Raw genomic sequence first — 10,031 nt, 5'->3', positions numbered from 1 at the left:
TTTTTTTGGCAGAACCAGGGATTGAACTCAGGCCCTTGCACTTGCCAGGAAAGCGCTTATTCCACTGAGTCATCTCCCTGGCCCCTGAGTCATGGTATTTCCAACATCCCACACAGATCTGGTATGCGGCAGGTACTGAACCATCCAAATTTCTGTACATTTCCTTATAAACTGCCGCAGCTGCCAGCATCGTGGCTCAGTGCAGCAGGGCTTTTCTATTCCATCAGTTCAAACATTCCACGATAGTTAACTTGAATTTCATCAGTGTCCACCATCCATGTATTAAAGCCAGCTCTTCCAAGCAGATGGCCCAGGTCATTCACAGCAGTAAAAGGAGAAACGTGTGGAGAAAATCCTTCTCTTTCTGTGTCTGCTAAGTGCAGCAAACACTGAAGCTCACACTGTGTCACCTCCAAACATTGCTCCGACAAATACCCATCTGGTTTTAAAACAATGAATCTGTACAAGTGCTCTAGGAAGTTTACTAACCCAGTGCAAACTTCAACTGCTAACTACCAGGTCAAAGAGATTTTCTTGAAAGGGAAGGAATTTTTCATCAGCTAAAACACTGACAGTAGAAATTTCTGTTTCGAGGGAATTTTTCACAGCATTTTCTGCAGCATCTGTTTGGAAAAATTTTCCAATTGTTTCCTTATTCAAATGTTGTGCTATATAACCTCTTCCACAGCCAACATCCAAAGCAAGGGGGAAAACTCTCGCTTTGTCATTTACACACGACACACAGCCTGCGATCTGACTTCCAACCTCCTCCCTCAGGCAGTCAGATCTTGTTGGGTGGGGCTGCTGGGCCACCCAGTTTTTCTGTTTTCTCTTCAAACTCCAGTTGAAGATATTTAGAGCTCCGAGAACTGCTGCCGGAGGAAGGGATGCCAGAAGCGACCTCCAGGTAACCAAGGTTCTCTGCCAGGAGTCTTATGGTCCCACGCCTCAGCCACCAACGTCACAGACGTCCCGCCCTCACATCTCCATCAGCGAACTAGTTACTGGAGTACTTAGTAGTGCCACGAAGTATGACCTTTTAGTGCACTAATGTAAGCACGATCTCATACAAGCGATCCAGAGATGATGAGTGGCTTCTGTCTTTCAGATTCTTCTTCCCCACATCATTCAAGCTTGTACGACTGTGGCACATCAGACTTAGCACGGCTATTCTTTTCCCTCCCCTGCTCAGTCTGTACTGCAGCACCATGATCTAGAGGGGGAAAACTGAATGGCTGCCTCCACGCAGTCACATTTGAGGAGCATCAAGGGAGTTTTCAGCGTCGGCCGTTGTGGATGCCAAGAGCAAAGGGACTTCGGTGTGTGACGATGGTGCTGCTGGCGTGTGCTCTACCAGATGTAATAGATGAGCCCACCTGCACTCTGCCAACCTAGGATATGTCTTGATTTGAGACTGCACTCTGTGAAAAGGCATCTTCCAGTAGCTTTGCCAGAATAAATCACCTGCTCCCCAGCTGCTGCATCAAGGTTGTTAGGGGAGCAAGTGCTCCTCCCTGAAAAGCTGCAGCTGGGCCTCAGGCTCAGGTCTTCCCAGTGGCTCGGGAAGTATCCCACAGCACAGGCATGTAGGACTAACTAATTATACAACTATCAGGGGAATATGCTGAAAGAATTTAAGTGGCCCGATGTGAACACTGCCTACAATAATGAAAATAAAGTCCAATAGTAGTAAGATGGTTGCTCAAAGGTATATTCACATAACAGAGTAAATGCAATCATTAAAAGGGCAGTGGGAAGAGCCCAGAATCAATCAATCTACAGAAACAGAAAGTAAGAATAGGTAAGGGAGGTTACTAGGGGACTTAAGAAAAAGAAGAGTTACTGCTATTGGGTACAGAAGATTCTTTAGGGGTGATAAAATGTTCTAAAATCATATGACTTTGGAAATATGCTAAAATCTACTGAATTGTTATGCTTTAAATAGAAGAAAAATCCCACTTTTTCCAAAAACAACAAGAAACAGAGGTTTATTATGTTCTTCTAATCTATTTTTGCCAATACTACATAGTGGCTAACATTTGTTAAACACAAAACTCCACGATATCCACTGTTACCCGTATTTCACATGCATCCCTCATTTTTTCTCTTAATCCTTTGAGACCCATATTATTAGAGAGGAAGAAAAAGGAAAAAGTCATCATGCCTTGTGCAGTAACAAGAGCTTGCCCAAGTTCATACACTTACTGACACAACAGAGAAGTCAGACCAAAGCTTATGATTTTAATTGTGCCACATAATAATCAACAGTCGAATAATGACAACACAGGTGGCAACCTTCAACCCTATTTTTCACAAAAATATCTAAATTAATTTTGGAATAAAGGAGAAAAGAAAAATAAGTGAAATTCTGCCAAACAAAAGAAGCTCTGCTCTTTGCTGGGCCCTGGGTGTCCTCACGTGCCACTCAAGGTTTGACAATGCTCTGGGCAAACAACATAGCACGTGATTATTTCTAGAATGGATAGGATCAGTGTTAAAGACACAAACCTGTGAAAGCACAATGAGTTATGGCTTAATAATGCTGCTTCTTAACACCCTAGAGCAATGGCGGTCTAGAGGGCATGTCCTTTGACTGGATCTCTACGTCAGAATAAGACATCATTCCTGCAAAGCATTTCACTGAGGCTCTTCCTACTTTCTGAGGCACTTGAATTCATTTCTGACCCACACGGTGGATGGCTCTTCCTCACAATGAACTCAAAATGCTTGGAATATGTGAACCTAACCATCAAAAGTGCTGCCTCTTTGGAAAACACATAGTTCCCTGACCAGGTAAAAAATGATTCAAGTTCCGTTATCAAGCTGGTCTTTGTTATTCCTCTCCCAATACTGTTACCCACTTGTAGTGCAGAATGGAGAGAGAGTCTTCCTTGTTGAGGACATTACCGAGTTTTGTAACTTCAATTTGGCTTCATTCCCTAAGGACTGTGTGAATTAACACAGAGCCTAGAACCTCAAACACGGCCAGAATTCAGAACAAAGATCCAGGACTTTTCGATTTAGTAATTTTGTTTCTAATGGGCCACTACGTGAAGGCCCTTAAAGGTAAACTGTCTCAAATCCATCATTTCAGATGTAGAAGCTGGCCTGGAGGACTGGCTACACAACATGCTCAGAGCTTCACAAGTAACAGTGCTCTTCTGATTCCAGATCTCCCAGCACACTATTAACTCATAAGAAATATCTAGATAAAACATTTCCAAGTGTTCTCAGATTTTTCTTTTTTCTTTCTTCCTTCCTCTTTCTTTCTTTGTCTTTTTGAAACAAGGTTTCTCTATGTAGTTCAGGCTGGCCTTGAAGTTGGGAGTGCTGGGATTACAGGTGTGTGCCACCACATAGCCCTCTCAGACTTTAAAATGATTAAAGTCCTTCACATTTTAAGAAGAAAATGAAGGGCTCTGAAATAGGAACAGAATACCACACAAGTGCATTCATTCTTCCCAGGGAAGAATTTCTGATCACCTATGATGTGCCATACTTCTCTACTGGGACAGCCTCAGAGAACACTATCTCATATTTCTTGAGAGAAAAAATAATTGGCTGAGTAAAAAGCTCTATTCACTAACCAACTGGAGCCACAGTAGTATTTATTACAGTAATTCTTTAGTCAACACACCCAGAAGCCCTAAATCACCAGTTCCCTCCGGCCTGGCCCCACAAAGGGAGGAACGCTTGATGGCCTAGCTTCAAGGAGAGATGGGAGAAATCCCGATCCCCAATTTGTCACACAAGACATTTTCACTGCAGCTGGATTCAGTGCACTGAAATCTTTCCCACACGTATCCCCAAAACATGCAAGGCATGTTTTTCATTTTTTAACAGAATAAAAAGCATGAATGCACACACATACACAAGAACAGACTGATTGCTTCAGCACACCCAACTGAACAGGGATGGAACAGAAGGAAAGCCATTGCCAAGGGGATGCCATCTAATGGAAGTTCTACTCTGTATTTTCCCACCTCAGGCTTTGCTCAAATGATGTCTTCCAGCTGAAGTGCTCTACTCATCCATCCTTTATACTCTAGTACGCCATGCAGGGTATGATCCCCCAGCTACAACGCGGCATGGTTTTATGTTATATCAGAACAACCTGAACTATTATCACAGCACTGACCAGACTATGTGTATTACAGTTGACGCTGTACCTACCCTGTCCACCTATAAACAACTCTGAAATAGAAATCATTAGCTGATTCTGTCACCCATCCCTCAGCACCTACCAAGCATACAGTAGGTATTTAAACAATGTCAATCAAATTATATTGAACTTAGTCTGATATGAGGTAATCTTGAGCATTTAAAGTTTATACTGTCAAAGGGAATTGGTCCTGTCAGTAAGTTTTAGACAACATTGCTTATGTACTGAGGTTAAATGTGTATATAAGTGTGTATAATACATAAGGAGGAGAAGGGAAGAAAACAGGGACCTAGTGAATCCATGATTTTTTTTTCCTTGTGATCTTCTGGCTGGGAATTCCGCCTGGCTTTATATATAATCACTCCTGAGCCTATAAAGGTACTCCAAAGTGAATATTATACATAAATCCACAAAGAGTATGCTGAATCTAATTGTTTGGCCCTCTGGCAGGTATACATGAAGTGCCAGCTAATCTTACATCTAAGTGCCATGGACTTCAGAGTTATGGAAAAATACAGGAATAGCTCTTTAAAAGGGAATGAATAAGAGGACACTTAGCACCACTTGTACCACACTCTGAAAGGTTAGCTGACACTCTGATGCAATCTTGTTTTTATACCTGTCCTTCTGAATCACGATAGAAACACCAAGCCAGAGCACGAACTGCAGAGAAAGTCTGCAGAGGAGGAAGAACATGTATGGCCTCTGAACATCCCTTACTTGCTGTGCCAATCTGGTCTGCTTATTTCACTTCTCAGGCATCATTCTGTTGGAAGCTGCTCTAGCACATTAAGCAAAGCAGGCAAAAAGCTGGGCAGCAAAGTCTCCATTACCCCAACTGACAATCAACAATTTGCCAGTCGGCCCCACCCTTCACCGTGACACATACTAAAACTTTAGGCCTGAGACTTTCAAACACAGCAGTTAAATTCAGCCTGCACAACTTAGCAAATGTAAGATGCAACCTTACTCTAGCCTTTATGAGCAGGGGAAGTTAGTTTGTGAGCCTGTTTCCTCATCTTTAATAAGAGGATCCTCAGGGCTGGGGAAGATAGCTCAAAGGTCTAAGCGCCTGCCTGGCAAGTGCAAGGACCTGGGTTTGATCCCTGGTAACACATGCTATGCTAGCTGCATAGCACGAGACTCTGCATCAAATAAATAAAAGATTAAAAAAAAAAAAAAGGCTCCTCATCCACATCGGGATATTCTGAGGAAAACATGAAACACACAGAGTTCATTAAAAACATGCAGATCATTTTAGGAATATACCCCTGGTACACAGGCACACTTAGAAACACACAAGCTATGCACATCAAATAGGGAAAATGACAAGCACCCACTAAAGCTTGCACAGAGAAAACAGGCCAAAAGCAAGAGCAGCAAAAAAAATTGTGTCAAGTCCTGGTCCCAATCTAGCTTTTCTTTTGCAGAATCATTAAATCTAGAGAAGGTGATGGAAGAGATAGAATTACAGAGTTTACATGGAAAACAGAAGACACAACTAGAGTTACTACTTCAAGTCCAAAGCAAAATCTCCGTGGCTTCTCTGTGTACTTAGTTTAGAGAAGAGTAAAAATTTCAGGGCCACTCTCTAAAATCCTTTTAAGTTAAAATTTTAACTGTTATTAGTACATACTTACATGTCTTTTATTGTTGCAGTTTTTCTTTCAGACAGGATCGCACTGCACAGTGCAGGCTGGTCTTGAACTAGTCTATGTAGTCCAGGCTGGCCTCAAACTCACAGTGATCCTCCTGCCTCAGGCGCCCAAGTGCTGGGATTATAGGTCGACACCACATCGCCTGCATATGTGCAGTATTATGATGTTTACATTCAATGCGGGGAGCTGGTACATGTACATAACACATCTTAGTATCTGAATTTTTTCATTCAGTCTTGACCAAGCAGTGTGACTGCACTTCTCATGAAACCTACTGCTCTGGTATTTGTGTGGCGCCCTTTCTTCACCGAGGACGCTGGATGGTGACGCCACCACACACCTACACCTCATCACTCCTGGCAGTGAGTGTAGTGAAACGCTCTTCCCCTGAACAGAAAAGAGATCTGGTTTTTCCCATCAACCCATCCAAACCACATGCACATTTTGAATATTCCATTCCACTTTAAATTAGTCGCTTTCACCCTAGCTTGTTACATATATTTAACTGTCAAAGAAAACCTAATACATACAACAAATGACTTTACTTCAACACTTAGAAAATTTAAGTTCAAAACTCATATAGAATTCAACCTCACCAGGAATGCTTTTGGAAACATCCAAGAATGCAAAAGAAAATTTATTTGTTGTTGTTTTTTTAAGAATTCTTTGTCATTCCCCCCCACCGCTGCAATAGCTGTAAAAAAGAATTTTAAATCTGCTTCCCTAGTTTATCTCAGCTTAATTTACGTTATAATTTCTTGTTTCTTTCAAGTAAAAGTAATCTTATTAATGTTCCCATCTGGAAGGACAAATCTATTACACACCAAGGACCACTCATAGCCTGAAGGACGTGCAGCACAACAGGCACAATTTCCATTCATTTTTTATATGAAATATTTTAGAAAATACATTTTTATAAAAATTTAAGAAATCCACAGTAATAGAAAGTATTTTTTAAACACAGAAAATAAAGTGGTGAATTGCCTAAGGAAACAGTATTCATGTTATTAAAAGAATGAATAATAACAGCATTTACAAGATTCAAGATCAAACTCATTCAATCTTTCACGATGAATTTTTGTTTGAGGGTCAAATCACGTCAAGCTCTGTTTTGCTTAAGTGGCTCTTCAAACTGAAGGGAAAATTATAATTACACATCTAGGCTCTTTCACTATCTTATTTTCTAAGTACACATCCCTAATTCAAGCCAGTCTTTTAAAAGGCTACTTTCCAAAGTGTTATGCAACAAAATGTTAATTCTGATCATCTTTGGGTCATGGAATTATGTGTGCTTTTAAAATTTTCTTCTATTTCTACAATAAACAGGCATGGCTATAACAATTTTTAAAAGTTAAGGCAAGGCATATCTCTTCATGAAACAAAGGTTTATAGCAAGTGGAAACACCACCACACCATTAGTATTTTCACCGACCATATTAATGAAATAAAACTGTTGCAGGTTATGTATACATAAAGCACGCTGGCCCCACTGAAGCTGAGCTCCTGGCAGAGATCTGCAGCCACAAACACTTTGGGTGCATTGCTATGGGTGCCAGCCAGTGCGCACAGGGAACACAGCTGGAGCAGCACATCTATGGAACGAAGACCAAGAGTTAAGAAAGATCTCAAGACAGCAAGCAGTGAGCCCAGTCAGGAAAGGTGAGTCAGTGCTGATCTGGCATGGAGGAGGCCAGGATTCACGTAATGGCAAGTGCTTTCAGCTTGTTTTTGTGCTTTTTCGCAAGGACAGAGGAAGGCTATGGGGCAGAGCACCCTAACCGATGGGCAACTGTTCAGAATAGACACCTCGGACCGCAGTCACTCAGGCCCGCACATAGAGGGACACTTCCGTTTCCACGCAGTAAGCATATCAAGCATGATTCTTAAGTAGTGAAAGAGACCAACACACAATGAAATACTATCACAAAACACCAGCTCTTCAATTGTTTACTTTAAAGTCTGCGATATGCATCCCAGCTATCCAAAAGTCCACCTATTTAGTCAAAGTTCAGGAGACAATATATACCAGCTATTTTTTTATTTTAATCACATGGTGCCAGTAACCAAATTTGAAAAGAGCTCCATGCCATGAAGCAAATACAGTTATTTTGATATTTATTCCACAATTCCTTACAACCATTCTGGTGGTTTAAAAATTACTTCAAGCTGCAGCATATGACCAAAATAAACTATTAACAATTCAGAAGAAATAAAAAACAAAATGAATGAAAAGACCTATTATATTTCAAGTGTGTAGTAATTTCCTGTTTCTTTCACACTTTTGGCAGCACTGTACCATATCACAGTGTTTTTTCATACTATAACATCAACAAAAATCCCTTTCAGACTGGCAAAATGAAGCATCCTGCTCAAATACCAATGGCTCTCCATTTAATTACATAAAAAAGCAATGCAACTAAGAACCACCACCTAATTAGCAAAGTGTCTTTGTCATAAATAATCCCCCCCTCAAGTTATCTAAGTATGTATCAGACTCAAGCTTTCTTTTCAGAATATCAAAGCTCCTCCTTTTCTTCACTACCTTCCACTACCTTTCAGTTCACTTAACTGCTCTGTCACTAACGTGAGAAGCACAAAAGTGGTTCAGTTACTCTTCCTCACCTCAGAGCAAACTGCAGCTGAAAGAGACCATCTCCTGCCCACGAGTGTTTCCCTAGAGGAACACCATCCCCTTCAGTCTAGTACTATACACTCTGATTCTTCCCATTTGCTAACATCAATCATGTTCATCACTGCCAGAACGACCAATAATTGAGCACCTACAATGTATGAGGCAGACCGTCCACCAGGTGTTTTTTAAAAAATAACTCATTTAATTTTCATTTTATTGTGTGACGTCAGCATAGCATCCCTATTTTATCTTTTTGAGACAGGGTCTTGCTATGTATTTCAAGCTGGCCTTGAGCTCACTGCGTAGCCTTGGCTGGTCTCAAACTCGCAACAATCCTCCTGCCTCAGCCTCTTGAGTGCAGGGATTACAGGTGTGTACCATCATGCCCAGCGATCCCAATTTTAAAAATGGAGAAACTGATGCACAGAGAGGTGTAGTAAATGGACAAACAGTAAGCAATATGGCTAGCATTCAAAGTCAGAAATAACGCCTGGAGAGCATATAACCACCCCAGTAGGAAAAGATGTGAAGGAAGAGCAGGAGGCAGATTGTGGTCCTGAGCTTGCCTTCTCTGGGTGATAAAGGGTACATCAGCCACTGCTGCTTGGGCATGTCCCCTGTATCATTTTGCTGGTGACTCCTGGGTTCCTGGGCTGCTTGGTTATAAAAAAAAAATGTGTATCACAGAAAAGTGCTGCAAACAAATCCAGAATAATTATCCTCTAGGACTGAACTTAAACAAAAGCTTAGTAAGTCTATCATGGAAACATTCACTTTATGGTACTGGTGCCTCAGTCAACGGTCACTCAGGCCCGCACATAGAGGGACACTTCCATTTCCACGGAGTAAGCATATCAAGCATGATTCTTAAGTAGTGAAAGAGACAAACACACAATGAAATACTATCACAAAAATCCAGCTCTTCATTCGTTTACTTTAAAGTCTGCTAGAAGCATACCATTCTTACAAAAGTCTACTGCAGTAAGTTTCAGGGAGTTTTAAACATCGCACCCTCCAGGCACTTTCATGACCATGACCCGTATCACTGGGAAGTGAGACTTCCAAGTCAGATACCAAGCTGCATGGGATGCAGACTCCCAGGTCAAAATGCTAGCTGGTCACTGCCCACCACAGAGATGACACCTAGGATTAAAATAACGCAAAAAGAAGGTTTAAAATAATTTTAATCTAGGATTAAAGTAATGCAAAAAGAAAAAGAATCACATGACTCAACATAAATTTTTACTAAATGATTAATTCAAGACAATTATTCTTGCCTTGCACTAAATAACCACAGTAGAGAAGGTGGCAAACTTAAGTAACAGGAGGGGCCAGCCAAATAGCTCAGCAGTTTAAAGCGCCTACAAGCAGGTGTAGGGGCCGGGGGCTCAACCTCCGGGCCTGCCATGCTGGCCCTGCCCCTGGAGCATGCTGAGACAGCAACTGAGACTGGGTGTAGTGGCATGCACCTGTAATCCCATCTCTTGGGAGGCTATAAACAGGCGATCACTATGAGTCTGATCCAGTAGTGAGAGGCTGAACACCCTGTACACCCTTCCCTAAAATACAAAAAAAAAAA

At 41.5% G+C, this 10,031-nt stretch overlaps 1 protein-coding gene and 1 pseudogene across 1 annotated transcript in view; both read right to left on the bottom strand.

Annotated features, from left to right (window-relative positions):
- LOC105742607 overlaps positions 1–7,236 on the bottom strand; it is a 7,421-nt pseudogene extending 185 nt beyond the window's left edge.
- Positions 1–10,031, bottom strand: part of Asap1 (ArfGAP with SH3 domain, ankyrin repeat and PH domain 1) — a 393,896-nt gene that overhangs the window by 250,470 nt on the left and 133,395 nt on the right. The window lies entirely within an intron of this gene.

The sequence above is a fragment of the Octodon degus genome, unplaced genomic scaffold (genome assembly GCF_000260255.1).
Source record: "Octodon degus isolate 3935 unplaced genomic scaffold, OctDeg1.0 scaffold00062, whole genome shotgun sequence".
Lineage (NCBI taxonomy): Eukaryota > Metazoa > Chordata > Mammalia > Rodentia > Octodontidae > Octodon > Octodon degus.
The sequence above is the reverse complement of the archived record's forward strand: the minus strand, read 5'-3'. Positions and strand labels throughout refer to the sequence as shown.